Source organism: Chrysochloris asiatica, unplaced genomic scaffold, assembly GCF_000296735.1.
Source record: "Chrysochloris asiatica unplaced genomic scaffold, ChrAsi1.0 scaffold00062, whole genome shotgun sequence".
NCBI classification, from domain to species: Eukaryota; Metazoa; Chordata; class Mammalia; order Afrosoricida; family Chrysochloridae; genus Chrysochloris; species Chrysochloris asiatica.
Genome location: NW_006408580.1, coordinates 14,958,932 through 14,978,842, shown reverse-complemented (window position 1 = coordinate 14,978,842; position 19,911 = coordinate 14,958,932). Strand labels below are relative to the sequence as shown.

At 40.9% G+C, this 19,911-nt stretch overlaps 1 pseudogene; it reads right to left on the bottom strand.

Moving 5' to 3' along the window:
- Nucleotides 1-15,688: 15,688 nt before the first annotated feature.
- Nucleotides 15,689-16,165, bottom strand: LOC102821288 (annotated as a pseudogene).
- Nucleotides 16,166-19,911: the final 3,746 nt, after the last annotated feature.

Sequence of the window (19,911 nt, the reverse complement as noted above, 5' to 3'; positions counted from 1 at the left end):
TTTTCTAGGAACTTTATGAATTCACTTTTAATTTCTTCTTTTACCCAGTCGCATTTCAGCAGGGTGTTGTTCAGTTTCCATGTATTTGACTTTATTTCCTTAGTCTTCTTGTTGATTTCTGGTTTTATAGCATTGTGATCTGAAAAGATGATCTGTAGTATTTTGATGTCTGTAAATTTATGGAGGCTTGTTTTGTGAACTAACACATGGTCAATTCTGGATTATGTTCCATGTGCACTGGAGAAGGAAGTATATTGTGCTGTTGTTGGGTTGAATGATCTGTACACATATATGAGGTCAAGTTGGTTGATTGTGCTGTTTAGTTCCTCTGTAACTTTGTCGAATTTCTTTCTGGTTGTTCTGTCCCTTTTCGATAGTGGAGTATTAAAATCTCCCACTATAATTGTAGATTTATCTATTTCTTCCTTCAATTCTAGTAAGGTTTGCTTCATATATCTGGTACTTTTTCATTGGGAGCGTAGATATTTACTATGGTTATGTCGTCTTGCACAATTGACCCTTTGATCATGAGATAGTGTCCTTCTTTATCTCTTATGCTGGTTTTTCCTTTTTTAAATGTTTTATTATGAATTATGTGATAGTTTACAATTAGTTTTACATTCATCTTATTGTATATAATTTCATTGCCATGGTTACAATCACCTCCATGCATCATCAACTAACCACCTGCAAGCCTGCCCCCCAGTCATCAGCACACAGCCCCTCTCCCCTCTGGGTTTAAGTCCCCAGCTGCTTCATCTCTCCACATCATTGTCTCTGCCTTCATCCCTGGCATCACTGCTTCTCTGGGTAGGGTCCCGCTATCCTCTCTTCTCCCTTGATGGTCCCAGGGATCTCCACTCCTAGACTGCAAAGTTAATCACTCCCCTCCTGCCTACAAAACATCTATCTTTACATTTCCATCCAACCCTCACAATCAGTCCTGATAACAATTATTCACGATTGTATCACAAGAGACCTATCTGCATTTCCTTTCATCAGCCCCGCCTAGACAGATTGGATACTACTCAGTGGAGATTCTACCTTCCTCCATGCCCTCTGGGTCTAGGTTCCCAGTTGAGAGCTTGTAAGCCAGTCACTTCTTGCCTTTGTAGCCCCCCTACTTTGGGTAGACAATGTCCAAGTTGCCCATCCCTGTCTACTCTGTGTATGGAAGGGGTGGGAATGCTCCTTGCTGTAAAGATTTGTTCCCTTTATTTAGCTACTGCATCCATAGGTATATGTCAAGTTCATCAAATTGTATCAGATTACGCGTTTTTTCCTCTTCTTTCTTCTTCTAGTTGAGGTCTGATCATCCAGTCATTGAAGCCAGTTCAAGTGGGTATTGTCTGCAAGTGTGGGTGTTCTTGTGCATATGCCCTCTCTTCTTATCAACTGAACACTTCATTCTCAACTCTAGTCCTCTGTGGTTATGTCACTGACTCTGGGCCCAAGAGTCCCCAAGTCTTGCCACACTGCTGGCCAGACAGGTCTCCACCTGGGTTCACAGAAGTCTATTGAATGTTATGGAGCTTAGCTAGCAGCTTCATTGTTGTTTTTCCCTCACTTCCCCTAATCAGTGATGAACATGGTCACCAATCAGAGCATGTATTCCCATTGAGTCTTAGCCTTGGAAGGGGTTTGCTCTGAGGGGGCTCAACCACTTGCCTTGATATCTCCTGGGTGAGCAATTTTCTTGTTCTTGTAGTAATCAGTCGGTCTGCCTATATTGTTTTGTGTTTTTCCTGTTGGTCTTTCTTTCAAGAAGTATCTTCTGCTCTTCTAGCCACTCCAGGCTGGTTTGCTCATCATTTCAAGTGGAAATTTCCCACCTCTGAAGAATCTGGATGGTGTTCACGATTTCACCTATAGTCTTATGTAATGTAGAGGCTCTGCAGGACACCTCCTTCACTGGGCACATTGTAGCCCCATTTTAGGTATTCCAATCAGTTATAGGCAGAAGAGGGCCTTACAAGCTTTCTATGGTGATATTTCTGGCTATTTCTTTCTCTCCCCCTCCAGTGTCTATTTTATAATGGTATACAAGGGAAATGTTTTTTTCTTAAAGTTTACTGTATCAGAGATTAAAATAGCCACTCCTGCTTGTTTAGTGTTGCAGTTAGCTTGGTATATATTTTTTTTCATCCTTTAACTTTTAGTCTGTTTTTGTTTTTGTGTGTAATGTGTGTCTCTTGCAGGCAACATATTGAAGGGTCTTGTTTTCTTATCCAATCTGCTACTCTCTGTCTCTTCACTGGTGCATTCAATCCATTGACATTCAATGTAATTATTGATAGGTATGAATTAATTGCTGTCATTATATTTTTTTGGTAGTGCTGTTTGCTCCTTTGTTCTGCATGCCTTCTTGTGCTGAGTTTGTGTTTTTTGTGCTATTTCTTGGTTTCTTCTTAGTTTTCATATTTGCTTGTTCTGCTTGGAAGTTCATTTTCATGGTAAGTTGTGAAGTATTAACTTTCTTTGGGGTTACCTTAGAGTCTATTAACTTTTCTGTTCATTTAAAAGCATCTATTGTATCCTGTAATCTACCTGACATCCTCACCGCTTGGATCTGTGTTCCTACATTATTTATCTCTTCTTTGACATTGATATTATTTTGATCTTCGGTTAATCTCCCAGCTCCTTTGAATTCATTGTTGTAGTTTTGTTCTGTTCTGAACTCTGCTATCTGCTGACTGAGTTCCTGGTGGTGTTGCCACACTTGTAATTCTCTTGTTGTTGTCTGTTCTTGTTGTTGGTTTTCAATCCAAAAAGCTCCCTTTAGGATGTTTTGAATTGCTGGATTGGTTTTGATAAAATCTCTTATATTCTGTTTATCCTGGAATATTTTGATTGCACCATCATGTTTGATTGAAACTTTTGCTAGATAGATGATTCTTGGTTGGCAGTTCATTTTTTCTTTTAGGGTTTTGTATATGTCTCCCCATTGCCTTATTGTCTGCATGGTTTGTGCTGAATAGTCAGAGCTTAATCTGATTTGCTTGCCTTTGTAAGTTCCATTTCTCTTCTCCCGGCCACTTTTAGGATTCTCTCCTTGTCTTTGATTTTGGAGAGCTTGATTATTATATGTTTTGATTACTTTCTTTTGGGGTCTGTCCTTCCTGGGATACATTGAGCTTCTCATCTTTCAAGATGTTAAGGAAAATTTCTTTCAGGAGCTCTTCAACTATCACCTCTATGGACTTCTCTGATTATTCCTGTTCCAGCATGCCAATAATTCTTAAGTTGTTCCTCTCATGTTATCCAGCATGAATCTTAGACTCTATTCAGACTTTTTCATCCTTTTTTCTCTTTGCTTTTCTATCTTAGCAGTATTGAGAGATTTGTCTTCCAGCTTTCTAGTTCTAGCTTCCATCTCTTCTATTCTGTCCCTTTCCCTTTTCAGTGTATTGTCCACTTCTGATATTTTAGTATTAATCATCTGGATCTCTTTTTGCAGGTTTCAAATTCTTTCCAATGCTGTATCAATTGTGTTTGATTGCTCTTGTAGTACTTTCCTGACTTCTTCCTTATTTTTCTGCACCCCTTTTTGGAGCATTTGAATTTGTTTCCATATCATTATTCTGAATTCCTTCCCAGGCAAATCCAAAACCTGCTCTTCCTCTTCTGGGGAGCCTTTGTCTGTCTCCAGTGCATTTGTCTTAGTTACTCTTTTTTTTGGTTTTGGATGTGTTTTGAGATTGTTTGTTGTGTTTGACATCTTTAGTTTGTCATTTCCAATAGTTATGTGGGTTTTTGAATGCTTAAATGGATGTTTGTTATTGTATTATTAAGCTTACTGGGTGTCTCCTGGTGGATTTGATTAGGAGATAGGCTTACCTTTTCACGTGTAATGCTTAGCAGCTGTTATTGGTTCTTGTCTCAGTGGAGGGCTATTATGGGGTATACTTGTAACTTGGCTATATGGCCACAATTGCTGTCTCTTCTTGGGTAACATAAGGAGAAAAAGCTCCAACTTCCAGAAAAAAATGTGTGATCAAAAGGACCAAAAGCAGAAGCAATATAAAAGCAGAGACAAAAACCACCACTTTGAAACAAAAATAAAACTGTGGCCGATTGTCCAGTCGCCTTGCTACACAGGCAGTGTGTGTGCACTGTAGAAGCCTCCAGCAGTGGGTGGGGGTGTCTGCTCACTCAAGCCACTCCTCTAGTCACCACTATGGAGGTGTGCAGATACATACTGAGAAGTTAATGAGAGAAAGATTGTCCACTATTTTTGTCTCTGAAAGTCAGTTAGGTATCTGCATGTGCACAGCATAATTCTCGAGACATTTGTGTCCTTTTATCCTTGGGCTTTACAGATTGTTCTATGGTTTGTCTGTCAGGCCTGACAGGCCTGCTTTCTTCTTCCTGTATAGGCCAGAGTAAAGGGTTCTGCATAAGTTAATTTTAGGTGTGCGACCCCCAGGCTGACATCATAAGTAGCTGGCAAGTTCTTTCTCTCTGTACTATGGGAAAACTGTGGGGTCAGCCCTGGACTTTTTTTCTTGGGGGAGTGTGCACCCACCTGCCTGAAGGTGTCTGGGCTGGGCAAAGAATGCATGACAGGGAATAGGAGGAAAAAATATATAGAATCCCCCACACCTCCTTTTGCAAATGTACCGCTTTTAGCACCAATTCCCTGTGCTGGTACTCTGCCTGGGTGGGGTAACCGCAGAAGGAGTCCCGTCTCCAGTGATTCCTAATTCACAGTATTTTCCTTTATATCGTGATTTTTTTCACTTGTGAGTGTGGGACACTGACGTCCTGGACCTTATGGTATATCCAGAGCTCTAGTTTTGTTCTGTGAGTGCAGCTTCTCTGGGTTTTGAATCCCTCCCCCATGGAACCTTTCCTACTTGACTGTCTCTGCCACCACCCAAACCGAACCTTGATTTTATCTTTTGAGGCCTTGATTTTTTTCATGAATAAAATGGTGAGCCATTCCTTCATTCAGTAAATATTCACTGAGTGCTTACTATGTTGTGTGGCACTGTAGGATAAGCACTGGGCTGCTAGCCACAAGGTTGGTGGTTCAAACCCACCAGTCACTCCTCAGAAGCCCTATGTAGGGTCTCTATGAGTTAGAATTGATTTGATGGCACTTAATATAACATACTATGTTCAAAGAGCTCTGGTGTGGTGCTGTAGGATAAGCACTGGACTGCTAACCACAAGGCCAGCAGTTCAAACCCACCAACTGCTCCTTGGAAGCCCTATACAGTGTCGCTATGAGTAGGAACCAACTTGAAGGTACTCAACAACAACTATGTACAAGGCACTGAGCTAGATGTATGAAAGAGACAGATAAATCAAACAGACTCAATGGGCATGTGAATTTCAGAATGGGGAGGTTCAACTGAGTTAATGCATGTAAAATTGCATCCTAAGGAGAAATGGACTGCAGTATTGCACCAATTTGTTATTAGGACATGACGGTTAGAGTAAACATTCAAATTCAGTGAAAAAGGGTAATTCTTTACCTCAGGAAATTAATGCTTTTGCTAAAATATTATCCTCTATCATTTGTGTATATAAACATTTGCATCTAATTAGAAATTTTACTCTGTACTTAGCTTTCAATTGCAAAAACACCTTTGGGTGTTAATGTGCTATGAATTGGGAAAGATTTAATGTATAGCTTTGTGAGTAAGATATAATATAGATATTCAACATTTGGGAACCAAATGAGTTTTGTGCCTTGTTACTTTTCCACATGTGCAAAGGCTACAATATGAGTACATAAGTCACTGTCTTAGTTATCTAGTGCTGTTGTAACAGAAATAGCACAGGCATGTGACTTTAATGAACAGAAATTTATTTTCTTGACATTTGTTATTTCTGTTGTTAAGTGCAATCAAGTTGGTTTCAACTCATAGCAACTCTATATAGGGTTTCCGAGGAACAATTGGTGGGTTTGAACCAAAAGCCTTGAGGTTAGTAGTCCAGTGTTTGTCCTATGGCACCACACCAGAACTCCAATTTTGTTGTTGTTGTTGTTACTGTTAGGTACCATGGAGTTGGTTTTGACTCATAGCAACCCTATGCATAACAGAACGAAACACTATCTGGTCCTGCACTATCCCCAAAATTGTCACTCTTGAAACTGCTGCTGCTGTCACTGTGCCAATTCACCTCATTGGGGGTCTTCTTTTTTGTTGACCCTCCACTTTACCAAGCATGATGTCCTTCTTCAGGGACTGGTCTCTCCTGACAACATGTCCAAAGTATGAGAGTCAAAATCTCACCATCCTGGCCTCCAAGAGCACTCTGGCTGCACTTCTTCTAATGCAGATTCTCCTGGCAGTCCATGGTACTTCAATATTCTTCTCCAACACCATAATTCAAATACATCAATTATTCTAGAGTCTTTATTGTCCAACTTTCATGCATATGAGGCTACTGAATATACCATGATTTGGGTCAGGCGCACCTTAGTCCTCAAACTGACATCTTTGCTCTTGAACACTTTAAAGAGGTCTTGTGCAGCAGATTGCCTAATGCAGTACTTCATTTGATTTCGTAACTGCTACAACCTTATTCACTGGGCAAGAATCACTGCCATGTCTTATGTTGTTAAGGGCTGTCAAGTTTGTTCCAACTCATTGCGTCCCTGTGTAGGGTTTCTGAGTTGCAACTGGTGAGTTTAAACTGCCGACCTTGTAGTTAGCAGCTCAGTGCTTATCCTATAGCACCATACCAGAGCTCCAGTTTCTTGTTGTTGTTAAGTGCTGTTGAGTCTGTTCCTATTCATAGTGATCCTGTATAGGATTTCTGAGAGCAGCTGGTGAGTTTGAACCGCTAACCTTGTGGTTCAAACCAACCTTATGGTCCAGTGCTTATACTATAGCACCACACCAGGACTGCAGTCTGCTGTTGGTAAGTGCCGTGGAGTCAGTTCCGACTCATAGTGACCCTGTTTAGGGTTTCTAAGGAGTGGCTGGTGAGCTTGAATTGCTAACTTTGCAGTTCAAACTGGCTTTGTAGTCCAGCACATTAACCCACAGAACCACACCAGGAGTAGAAATCCAAACTAGGGTACTTGCTGTAGTTAAAGGTTTTCTTTCTGTCTTTTGTTTCTTTGCAGCTTCTGCTCCATGGTTCCTTGGGGGATATTCTTGTAGTGTGGCATCCATCTTGCCTCATCTCTGTTTCCTTCTTTATGCTTAATATGCTCTTTTCATATGTCAAAGGTGATTGGCTTAAGGCACATCCTACTGGTATAGCCTCATTAACATAATAGAGAAAACCTTATTCCCAAATGGGATTATATCCACAAATATAAAATCAAACCCATTGCCCTCCAGTGGGTTTATAGTGACCCTAAAGGACACAGTAGCACTGCTCCACAGGTTTCCCATGTGTGGCACTCTCGTTTTACATCAGAAAAACTGCCTGTGCTGACTGCCACAAAGCTGGATGCGAAGGTGTCAAAAGCAGACCCAAACAGCCCAGGAAAAGCTGTTGTCCTTCTCTTCCTAGGCCCAGCCCGGTCCCAGGGGCAGGATGGTATGCACATAGTTCAGGCTGGTATGCACCTAGGTGCAGTGGGTACACACCTAATTCACCTCACCAATAAGTCCATGCTGTCTCAACAGCTTGTTAAGTCTTTCAATTTCTTGTGCCTTCTCTGAGTAGCTGAACTCAAGGTGTACTGGACCTTGAATGGAAAGATTGACAGCTCAAACCCACTGGCCACTCCTGGGAAACCATATGTAGGGTTGCTATGAGTCGGAACAACTCAACAACACTTAACAAAAACAACAAATCTTTAAGGAAGCAAAATGCCACATCTTTCTCCCATGGGGCTGTTTGAACAGCTAACCTCTCAGTTAGCAGCTGAGTACATTAACCACTGCCACCAGAGCTCCTTTCCACTAGTATAAAAGCAAACAAAGAAGTGAATCCACTGCCAACAAGTCGATTCCAATTCATATTGACTCTAAATAGGTTTTCTGAGATTAAGTCTTTACCAGAACACATAGTCTCTCTTTTCTCCTTGGAGTAGTGGTGGGTTTGAACTGCTGATGTTTATGATTAGCAGCTCAACGCTTAACCCACAGAGCTACCAGGGCTCTTTTCCACAGTATATTGCTGTTGTTAAGTGCCAATGAGTTGGTTTCTACTCATAGTGACCCTATATAGGGTTTCCAAGGAGCAGTTGGTGATTTTGAAGTGTCAGTCTTGCGGTTAGCAATTCAATGTTTATCCTACAATGTCACACAAGTATAGGGGTTAGTATAGACAGCATATATTTTTGAGAGATACAATTCAATTCATAACAGACACAAAGGCAAAAAGCAAGGATAATGCAATACTGTTTATACACATGCAAAGAGTTTTTAAGCATGCAAAGACATGCTCCTTACTTCTTATGTATCATTTCTGGATGCATGCCTACACATCAGGGCCTATAATCCATATGAAATTGCAGGAGAACAGTGTCAGAACCACAGCAGAACTTGAAACTAGGGCTTGAGAGCATGGTGTTTGTTGGGAGTTGATAGATAAGAAAAGAGTAGAAGCCAATATAGAGTGTACTATTGAGGTTACTTCTTCTTCTCTCATACTTTGGACATATTGTCAGAAGGGACCAGTAGTTGGAGAAGGATATCATGTTTGGTAAGGTGGAGGGTTAGAGAAAAGAGGAAGACCCCCCAACGAGATGGATTGGCCAAGTGGCAACATTGATGGACTCAAGCGTGGCAACAGTAGTGAGGTTGGCCCAGGATTGGACAGGGTTGCGTTCTGTTGTGTATCAAGTCACTATGAGTCAGTACTTACTCGGTACCTAACAACGATAACATTGAGGTCTCAAATACTGTGCTATTGAGGACAATATCTTTGATATCCCATGAGAGTAAAGTTTTACTAAAGGTAATACAGAAATGGCTGCAACCATATATTGACAGAGAATTTCCAGAGGTTCAAGCCAGATCCAGAAGAGGATGTGGAACAAGGGATATCATTGCTGATGTCTGATGGATCTTGGCTGAGAGCAGAGAATATCAGAAAGATGTTTACCTGTGCTTTATTGTCTACGCAAAGGCCTTCGATTGTGTGGATCATGACAAGCTATGGACAACATTACAAAGTATGAGTATTCCAGAACACTTAATTGTGCTCATGAGGAATCTGTACATGGACCAAGAGGCAGTTTGGACAGAATATGGGAACACTGAATGGTTTAAAATTAGAAAGGTGTGCGACAGGGTTGCATTCTTTCACCATACTTATTCAACCTGTATGCTGAGCAAATAATATGAGAAGCTGGGTTATTTGAAGAAAAACGTGGCATCAGGATTGGAGGAAGACTCATTAACAACCTATGATATGCAGATGACACAACCTTGCTTGTTGAAATTGAAGAAGACAAAATAGTTACTGATGAAGATCAAAGAGCACAGCCTTCAGTATAGATTCCATCTCAATGTAAAGAAATTAAAATCCTTACCACTGGACCAATAAACAACATTCTTATCAACGGAGAAGAGATTGAAGTTGTCAAGGACTTCATTCTTCTTGGATCAACCATCAACACTCATGGAAGCAGCAGTCAAGAAATCAAATGATGGTATTGCATTAGGCAAATCTGCTGCACAATACCTTTTTAAAGTGTTTGAAGAGCAAAGACGTCAGGTTGAGGGCTAAGGTGTGCCTGACCCAAGCCATGCTATTTTCAATAACCTCAAATGCATGCGAAAGCTGGGCAGTGAATAAGGAAGACCATAGAAGAATTGATGCTTTTGAGTTGTGGTCGTGGAATAGAATATTGAAAGTGCCATGGGCTGCCAAAAGAACAAACAGATCTATGTTGGAAGAAGTGCAGCTACAGTGCTCCTTGGAGACCAGGATGGCCAAACTTCGTCTCTCATACTTCGGACATATTGTAAGGAGGGACCAGCCACTGGAGAAGGATATCATGTTTGGTAAGGTGGAGGGTCAGAGAAAAAGAGGAAAACCCCCAGTGAGATGCATTGGCAAAGTGGCAGCATCAATGGGCTCATGTGTGGCAACAATTGTGAATTTGGCCCAGGACCGGGCAGTGTTTCATTCTGTTGTGATAGGGTCGCTATGAGTCAGTACTGACTCGATGGCACCTAACAACAACAGCAACATTAAGGTCACAGAGTCTTGGTGTGGCACTACAGGATAAGCACTTAATTGCTAATTATAAGGTTGGTTGTTCAAACCCACTATCTGCTCATCTGAAACCCTATACAGGGTCCCTATGAATCAGAACCAACTCTACAGCACTTAACAACAGCAACATTGAGATCTTTGCTACAGACCAAGAAGTTCAACTCTACTGGAAGCTCTGAGAGTTGTCTGAGAGCATTTGACAGAGCCCTTGTGACACTGTAGGATAAGCACCGAATGGATAGCCACAAGGTTAGCAGTTCAAATTCATGAGCTGCTCTATGAGAGAAACACGAGGTTTTCTACTCCTGTAAAGATTTGCAGCATCAGAAACCCTATACAAAGTTGCTATGAGTTGACTTGAAGGAATTTAGTGAGATGGGCATCTAAGGAGTCTGGTGGCTCAATTGGTCAAGCACTGGGTTCCTAGCCCAAAAGCCCTTGGTTTCAACCCACCAGCTGATCCATAGGAGAAAGATGTGGCAGTCTGCCTCTGTAAAGATTTATAGCCTTGGAAACACTATGGGATAGTTCTACTCTGTCTTTTGACTCATTCTGAGTCAAAATGGACTGGATGGCAGTGGGTTTACAGACATTGATTCACCTGCTCTTGTCTCCATCGGTTGATATTTCTCCTTGGGGTGTGAACTCCCCCATACATCTGTGATGTAGCTGAGGACTGCCAGTGAGGGCTGAATTAGGTCTTGAGGGTTTTGAAGGACGTCTTCTAGTAGAAACCCAGCAACTTGAGGAAGGTCTTGAAGGTGGGATATTGCCAGTATGACTGAAATCCGAGTGGGACTGAGGACATGTGACACAGGATACCAATTGCATCTGTTCCAAATGCATCTTGTTTTGGTTGTTGTTGCTGTTGAATCACCCCTGACTCCTGACTACCCTATGCACAATGGAATGAAACAGTGCCTAGTCCAGTCCTGTACCATCCCCATGATCAGTTGTGGATAGGACGATTATGGCCTCAGGGTTTTCATTGATTGAATTTGGAAGTAGATCACCAGGCTATTCTTTCTGGTCTCTCCTGGTCTGGAAGCTCCGCTGAAACATGTTCAGTATCATTCAACTAACTGTACATGAGGTGCATTGGCCAGAATTGAACCCGTCTCCCACATTTGTTGTTGTGAAGTGCCGTTGAGTTGGTTCCGGCTCATGGTGATCTTATATGGGGTTTCCAAGGAGCAGCTGGTGAGTTTGAACCACTGACCATGCCGTCCAGTGCGTTTTCCCACAGTGCCACACCAGGAGTCCACATGGAAGGCGAGCATTCTATCATTGAGCCATCACTGCCCTCTCCTAATGCTTTCCCCTGGGAGTAAAGGAAATGGAATTAAATTAGGAAGGCATGCACCATAGTGCTTCAACTGGATCTCAGATGTGTTATTTCTTGAGAAAAACTGTGAAGAAAAAAAAATATAGCAAATCATGAATCTTCAACAAAACTGGGTGGTAGGCGTATGGGTGTGCATTTTATTCATAATAATTTTCTGTGTTTTTGAGCTATTTCAAAATATTTTTTAAAAATTAGGTTGCATCAGCATTCATTTGTTTCAGGGGAGCTTTGATTGAATAATTATGCAGAGCAGTAATGTGTCAAATAGTAATATAATTTGCCACTAGTTCTTAAATTAAGTTAATATACCTAAGTATAATTTTGATGGAATTTAACTAACAAAATATTGAGTTTTATCCAAAATGTCATGGTTTAATTTTGATTATAGTTGAAAGATCTCATTTGATAAACTTTTGATTATATTTCCAGTTGTCTTCCCAGAGCACTTTGTAAACAGGAGGTGATTTATCCATTTTCTGGTTGGGAAAACTGTAACTCTTAGGAATTTAGTTACTCATTCAAGATCACTCAGCAGTAGAAAGACAGAAGAACAACTCAAGAGCTGCGCCCTTTTATTTTAATTTGTAATAACCTCCTTGGTTTAACCAAATCTTCGCAAAATAAGAAATGGAAAAACCTAGCAAACACAGTGATTCTGGCACTAGGTAATTGTTTGGAGTGTACATGCAGGTGATTGGGTCAACACAGAGACATGGGGTTGAAATTACAGTCTGTGATCTTCAGCTTCTTTTCATCTAGTGGTGATGTGAATAAATGTGTCAGTCTGACCATCTTTCCCAAATGTGAGGTTTCCCTACAGCAGCAGCTTATTAAATGGGCACACAGTTTACTGAGTGCCCACTGTGTGCAAGGACTGTTAGCATTGTGCATTTCCAGACTACTCTAATGTTACAAAGTGCCTCGGAACCTTCCATTAAGTTTGTGTACATTACGTTTTGTCTACTAAGTGCAATGGCCCCTCGTTAAAGGACAATTTGTTTATAGCAGGAGGTGTTTTGAGGGGTAAGCAAACTAAAATTCAACAGCCACAAAAACCAATACATCCCCAATTTTGAGTAACCCTTCCCCTTTGTAAGATCAGTTTTGAGACGTGATGGCTCCACTCAAGCTAAACATTTTAAGCGGTTGTACTTGGAACTTGGAATTTGGACTCAGAACCTTCTTTTCCAGAAAAAAAAGTCTTGATTGGCTGCTTAAACGGTCAGCTGGGTAAATACTGCAGAGTAACAGCTGCAGACCTCTGGGCTTTTGACACTTATAACTGATGGTAAATGCTGCTTGCATCCCTTGATTTACATGAACAAAAGCCCAGTGCAACATTACAGCTAAAGGGTTTGTTTTTCTTTCTGCCTCTTCTAGCTGAATGGCATCTTAATTAAGGCATTCTTGTGGCAGAAAGGCAATAGTACTGGCCTTCTCTATATACTTACCAGACCCTTCACTGAACCTATGAATAATTAAATACCCCCTTCCCTCCAGGCCCCCTGAGAGCTGCACCCTAATTTCCCAAACTGCTCTCCAACAGTTGGCAATCCCAACCTTCCATTTGTTCTTGAGTTGTCAGAACAGGCAGTATCAAAACCAGGGAGCTCAGAGTTCTCACAGAAAAGTCAGGCTTACTGATAATAAGTACTCAGTGCCTCATTGGTTCCAGTGGGATCCCATCCAGAGGAAGCTGGCTACCCTGGACATCTGTATATCTTGACTTCTCTGTACCTCTCACAACTGTTGGCCCTGTTATCAAATGGTCTTGGTTTTTCTCCCACTTCTCTGACTAGCTTTCTGCCACTATGTAGTTCCTCACTCCTCTGTGGAAAAATTCATAACAAGCAGTCTATGAGCTCTTTGGCAGATGTTATTTGTATCCCAGCTATATACTCTGGGTTCTCACCATTTGGGGCAATCTGATGCCTTCTTTCTGAAAACATCTGCAACTTTCTGCCTGAGGGTGTTCTCTGAACACTGGACCATGCTCTCAAACATGCTCTTTCCATTGCAAACAGAGTGATTTTTCTAGAGTACATCTTGTCTCATCACTACCTTGCATACAATCTTCTAATGGATTTTTATTGCCCTGAAGATAAAGTTCTTAATGTGATTTAGAGACTTTCTTGGTAGGGAGTAGATACTACTAGATAACCAGAAAGTAAATAGAATTCCTGCCTCCATGGGTGACCTTCAGTCAATGAGAGATGGTTAATTGTAGACAAATTATCTAACTTCCTTGCACCTGTGGAACAGTTTTAGGGCATGGTCCTCAGGGTTTTTCAGAAAGACCCTAGCAAGATTGATCCCTGGTTGCCTACCTGCTCACTGATGCACCTTTATTGGCTTTCTCCCTTCGTTGTTCATTCCCCTTTTCCCTCTCATGCTTTCTGAGCACCTCCCAAATAAACCTCTTGATCTAAATCTAGTCCCAGGATCTGTTTTCAGGAGAACCCACACCAAGAGCTATAACAAGTCTCTGAAAATTCTTGCAAACTTTTGTTTATAGTTGAGAATGTGGGGAGCCTTCATTGACTTTTCAAAAGGGTCTGTTGTTGTTTTTAAGTGTGGTAGGTGGTTTCAACTCATAGCGACCCTGTGGAGGGTTTCTGAGGAGTAGATGGTGAGTTTGAACTGATAACCATAGGTTTCAAACCCACCTTGCAGTGCAGTACTTATGTTATAGTGCTGTACTAGGATTCCTCAAAGAGTTTATGACCCCAGAAAGCCAAGAACCATTGCACCTAATACCCTGTCTCCAAGACATCCCATCCACTCCTGGGATCCAGATATGCAGAGTCAAATTCTTTCTGTATGTCTCCCACTGCAAGTCTCATAAGCATCTCACACTTAAATGCCCACTGTGGACACTACACTATCAGCACCCTCATTACAACTAAAGGATTCAGCTGCTGGGAAGGTTGTTGGCTGATGACTCATCTGTGAACTCTCTCCAGGAATTACCCTTGGCTGAGGAAAGCCATATACCCAGGTCCTATCTCATCCCCAGGAATATCTGCATCCAATGGCTGGGGGACTCGGGTGTGCAGAGGCCTGGTTCCCTTGCTCCAACTCAGGATTACTCTGCAGGATCATGCCAGCTTGAGAACATCTGGTAGGTTATTGAGACTGCACTGCATTCCAACTTCTCCCTTGCCCCATCTTGCTTTCTTCCATTTCTTCCAACAGAGATGAATCAAGAAAGCACTTTCCAATAAACTTCCTGCAAGTCAATCTCTGGATCAGAGTTGGCTTCTTAGGAATCTCACAAGAAAGACAAATTATTTTCAAATGCAGGAAATTTTTACTGTAAAAAGTCCCTATTATCTTAAAGGCTACTTTTAGAAAGTGAATTTTTGCTACCTATTTGGTCATTCATCTATTTAACCACTTATTCATTCACTCTACCGACATCTAGTGAGCAACTGCCATCAGTCAGGCGCTGTAAGCAGGCACTGGGCTTACCAAGGTGAATGTCCAAGCCCTGACAGCAAGGAGCTCCCCACCTTATAAGATGAGATTGGGGCCTATGGATCCATAACCCAACAATCCAATAGTAAATGCTGTCAATCTCTGTCCACATTCCTTTGGACCTCTTTAACAGATCTGTGCTCAAGTCACTTCCACTACCATAGAGATCACTTGCATCCCTGTCAGCAGACTGCCCTCAAGCTTCTGGAGGAGTCTGCTGTTTGGTTATTTTTTAAAATTTTATCATGAATTGAGTGAAGGTTTACAGAGCAGATTATCAGATTTACATTCAACACATGATACACTTCGTTTTATCTCAATGATCACAATCCCATCAATGCAACATTATTTATTCCATTTTCTCCCTGAAATTCTTGTTTCCATTCCTCCTTATTTCTCACTCCTTCTGAATTTTGTCCTTAAGTAAATGCTGCCCTTTGATCTCAAATGGTTAATAAAGCTATAGTATGTGTACCTCACTAGTGTTTTTGTCCCCTCTACATATCTATCTTTTTTTTTTTTTTTTTTTTTTGCAGTTAGGAAACATTTCCAAATTTTATTCATAATATTGGTAATCAAAGTTGCAAAGGAAGATTTACAGAGCCACATATCAATAACAGAATAAGATGGAAACAGAATATTGCAAAGTCATCTGGAAGAGTTTCCAAGGAGCACACACTGGGCTAGACATCTAGGGCTAAACTGTGGTTCCACAACAGGTTATAGTCATTCTTGCATTTTCTCAATAAGTTCTTCCTTATATTTGCCTTTCTCTTTTCCAACTTGTCGAGATTTGGCTTTCTGTTCAAGAATTTTTACCTGATCTTTGTCCAGTTTGAGTCTGGTAATAACCACCTTGCTTTGGTGAATGCCCACATAGACAGTTGTCCCATTAGCCTTCTCACACTGCTCCCTCATGTAGTTGACATACTTCTTTCTGTACACCTGGACTACCTTGCCAATCAGCTGACCTTTGCAGTGTCCTCGAACCACCTGGACCCCATCGTCCTTGCGGATGGGCATGCAGCACACGTTATACTTCTGCCGCAGCTCTTTGGACAGCGGGGACGACATGATCTTCTTGCGCACATGAGAGGGAGCATTGAAGTGGCGTTTGCGGTTCTTGCTGCCGTCCGAGGTCATGAAAGGGTTGAACTTCACGGTGACAATCCGGAGTCCGGCAGCCTCGGAAGCTCGGCGCATAAGGCTACATACCTATCTTTTGCTTGGCTAAAAATTGACCCATGAGGGTGTGTTCAGTTCCAAACCTGAAGGGTGACCAAAAACCATAGTCTCAGGGTTCCATCAGTTTCTGCCTGACCAGTAAACCTGGTATTTTTTATGATTTTGTGCTTTGTTTCACATTTTCTCCTACTCTATCCAGGAGTAGAAGATCACATCTTCTAATGTGATCCCTTTCAGAGCAGTTGGTAGTGGTACACAGGCACCATCTAGTTCTTCTGGTCTCAGGGACCATGGAGACTAATGTTCACATGGTCCATTAGTTCATTGGACTAATTGTTTCCAAGCATCTTCATTATTCATTGTTCTACTTTCCTCTAGACAGAGAGAACCCAATAGCTGCACAATAGATGACTTCTCATGAGATTTTAAGATCCAAGTGAAAGTAGGATGTAGAACATTGTATGCTTCACCATACTCACGGATATGTTTATAGCAATAGTAAATACCCAAATACAAATACTCTTTGTCAAACTTATATATTTTGTAGGTATACGCTCACTTTCCCTCCCACACCCATTCAACCTGTGTATCTGTCTATGTATCTACCCTTAGATTACTGTTAGTGCACGATTGTGTATATAACAGTATTTGCCTATGTACCCTTTAACTTTTGGACTCCTCCCAGTGTCTTCTACTTTAATCATTCTTCTGCCTATCTCTCTCTTGTTGTATATTGCCACCCAAATTAATACATGCCTAGTTATGAGTTTTTAACCAATTTTTTGAGGTCTCAGTTTTATGAGGCTCTACTTTAATGTTGGAGTCCTGGTGTGACACTGTGGGTTAATGTGCTGGATTGCAGTCGGTTTGAACAGCAAGCTTGGCAGTTCAGGCTTGCCAGCAGCTCCTTGGAAATCCTGTAAGTTGGAACCGACTCAACAGCATTTGACAACAACAACAACAGTGTGGTGCTGTAGGATATACACTGAATTGCTCATTACAAAGTCAGCTGTTCAAACCCACCAGCCATTCCTTGGAAGCCCTATATAGGGTTTCTATGAGTCAGAACCAACTCAATGGCACTTAACAATAACAACAATCCTCTAGGCAGTGAATTGTCTCTCCTGTTCCCTCCCATCCCAGTAACTGTCAAAGACTTTATTTTAGTGTGAAAACTATGTACCAAAGTTTGTTTATCCATTCTTCCACTAATGAGCATTTAGATTAGCTCCATCTTCCTGCTATTATGAATAGTGCTGTGAAAAGCATGGGTGTGCACATATATATTTGTGTCACAGCTCTTATTTTTCTAGGGTATAGAACAAGTAGAGGGGTTGCTGGGTCAAATGATATTTTATCTCCAACTTTTGAGTAAGCACCATATGATTTTCCACATTGGTTGCACCATTTTACACAACTCCAGTAGTGTGGGAGGATCCCACTCTTTTCACAACCTCCCCAGTATTAGTTCTTTTCTGCTTTTTTAAATACTGCTGTTAGTGCTGGCCACCATTCATCTGTAAGTTTATTGTTCTGTAGTGGCTTATGTGTTGCTATGATGCTAGAAGTTATGTCATCGTCATTTAGATATCAATAGGGTTACCCAGGGTGAACAGGTTTCAGTGGAGCTTCCAAACTAAGACAAACTAGGAAGAAGAAGAGGCAGACCACTTCTAAATGGATAGCCACTGAAAACTTTATGAAGAGCAGCAGAACATTGATACAGTACCAGAAGATTAGCCTCTCAGGTTGGAAGGCACACAAAGTATGACTAGGGAAGAGCTGCCTCCTCAAAGTCGAGTTGACCTTAAAGTTGACCTACACTCAAAATGATAAGAAACAGCTGAACACATCCATTAACAATTGTAACATGGAATGTACGAAGTATGAATTTAGGAAAATCGGAAGTAGTCAAAAATGAAATGGAACATATAAAGATGTGTTAGGCATTAATGAGCTGAAATGGACTGGTATTGGCCCTTTTAAATCAGACAAAATTGTGATTTACTATGCCAGAAATGACAAATTGAAGAGGAGTGGCATTCATCATTAAAAAGAGCATTTCAAGATCTATCTTGAAGCATGATATTGTCTGTGAAGGATAATATCCATACAAGGAAGACAAGTTAGCACCACTATTATTCAAATTTACACATTAACCACAATAGTCAGTGATAATGAAAATAAAGAATTCTACCAAAGTCTTCAGCCTGAAATTGATCCGAGATGCAATTAAAATACATTAATAATTATTGGTTGCAGGAATGTGGAAGTTGAAAACAAGGAGGAAGGATCAGTAGTTGGGAAATACAGCTGTGGTGATAGAGATGATACTGGAGATGGTATGATATAATTTTACAAGATCAATGACTTATTCATTGCAAATACCTTTTTCAACAACATAAATAAGGATTATACAGGTGGACTTCACCAAATGTATTACAAAGGAATCAAATTGACTGCATATGTGGGAAAAGACAATGGAGAAGCTCAATATCATCATACAGAATGAGACCAAAAGCCAACTGTTGGATACACCATCAATTGTTCATATACAAGTTCAGGCTGAACCTGAAGAAAACTAAATATGTCCACAATAGTCAAACTATGACCTTGAGTGTATCCATCCTGACTTTAGAGACTATCTCAAGAACAGATCTGATGCATTAGATACCAATGACTTAAGATCAGAAAAGTTGTGGGACAACATCAAGAACATCATACATAAAAAATGCAAAAGGTGATTTAAAAGGCAGGCAAGAAAGAAAAGCCTAAAATGGATGTCAGAAGGAACTCTGAAACTGGCTTTTGAATGCAAAGAAGGTAAAGAACCTAGACGAAATAAGGAAGTGAGAGCTGAACAGAAATTTTCAAACGGCAGCTCAAGAAGACAAAGTCAAGTATTATAATGAAATGTGCAAACACTTGGAGTCAGAAAATGAAAAGGGAAGGATGCACTCAGCACTTCTCAAGCTGAATGAACTGGAAAAAAAAAATCAAGCCTCGAGTTGCAATATTGAAGGAATCTTGGGCAAAATGATTCCTTCAAATGTGGCACTGTAGGATAAACACTTGACTGAAAGGTCGGTTTGAACCGCAAGATTCAAATTCACCAGTCGCTCCTCGGAAACCCTATAGAGGGTCTCTGTGAGTTGGAACTGACTCAATGGCACTTACCAACAATAACGAAAACATGGGCAAAATATTGAATGGTACAGAAAGCATCAAAAGAAGGTAAAAATAATACATAAATTCACTGTGCCCCAAAAAATTGATCAAAATCCAACCATTTCAAAAGGTGGCATATGATCAAGAACCAATGGTAGGTACTGAAGGAAGAATTCCAAGCTGCACTCACTGAAAACACTGGCCAGAAAACAGACCCCAGGAACTGACAGAATACAAATTCAAACGTATCAACAAACTTGTCTGTGCCAAGAAACTTGGAAGACAGCTACATGACCAATCGATTAGAAGAGATTCATATTTGTAGCCATTCCAAAGAAAAATGACCCTATGAAATATTGAAATCATCACACATTATCTTTAATACCACACTCAAGTAAAATTTTGCTGAAGATAATTAAAAAATGGTTGCAGCAGTACATCAACAATGAGCTGCCAAAAATTCAAGCAGATTCTGAAGAGGACATGGAATGAGGGATATTGCTGAAGTCAGGTGGATCTTGGTTAAAAGTTGAGAGTACAAGAAAGATGTTTGTTGTTGTTAGGTTCCATAAAGTTGTTACTGACTCATAGCGACC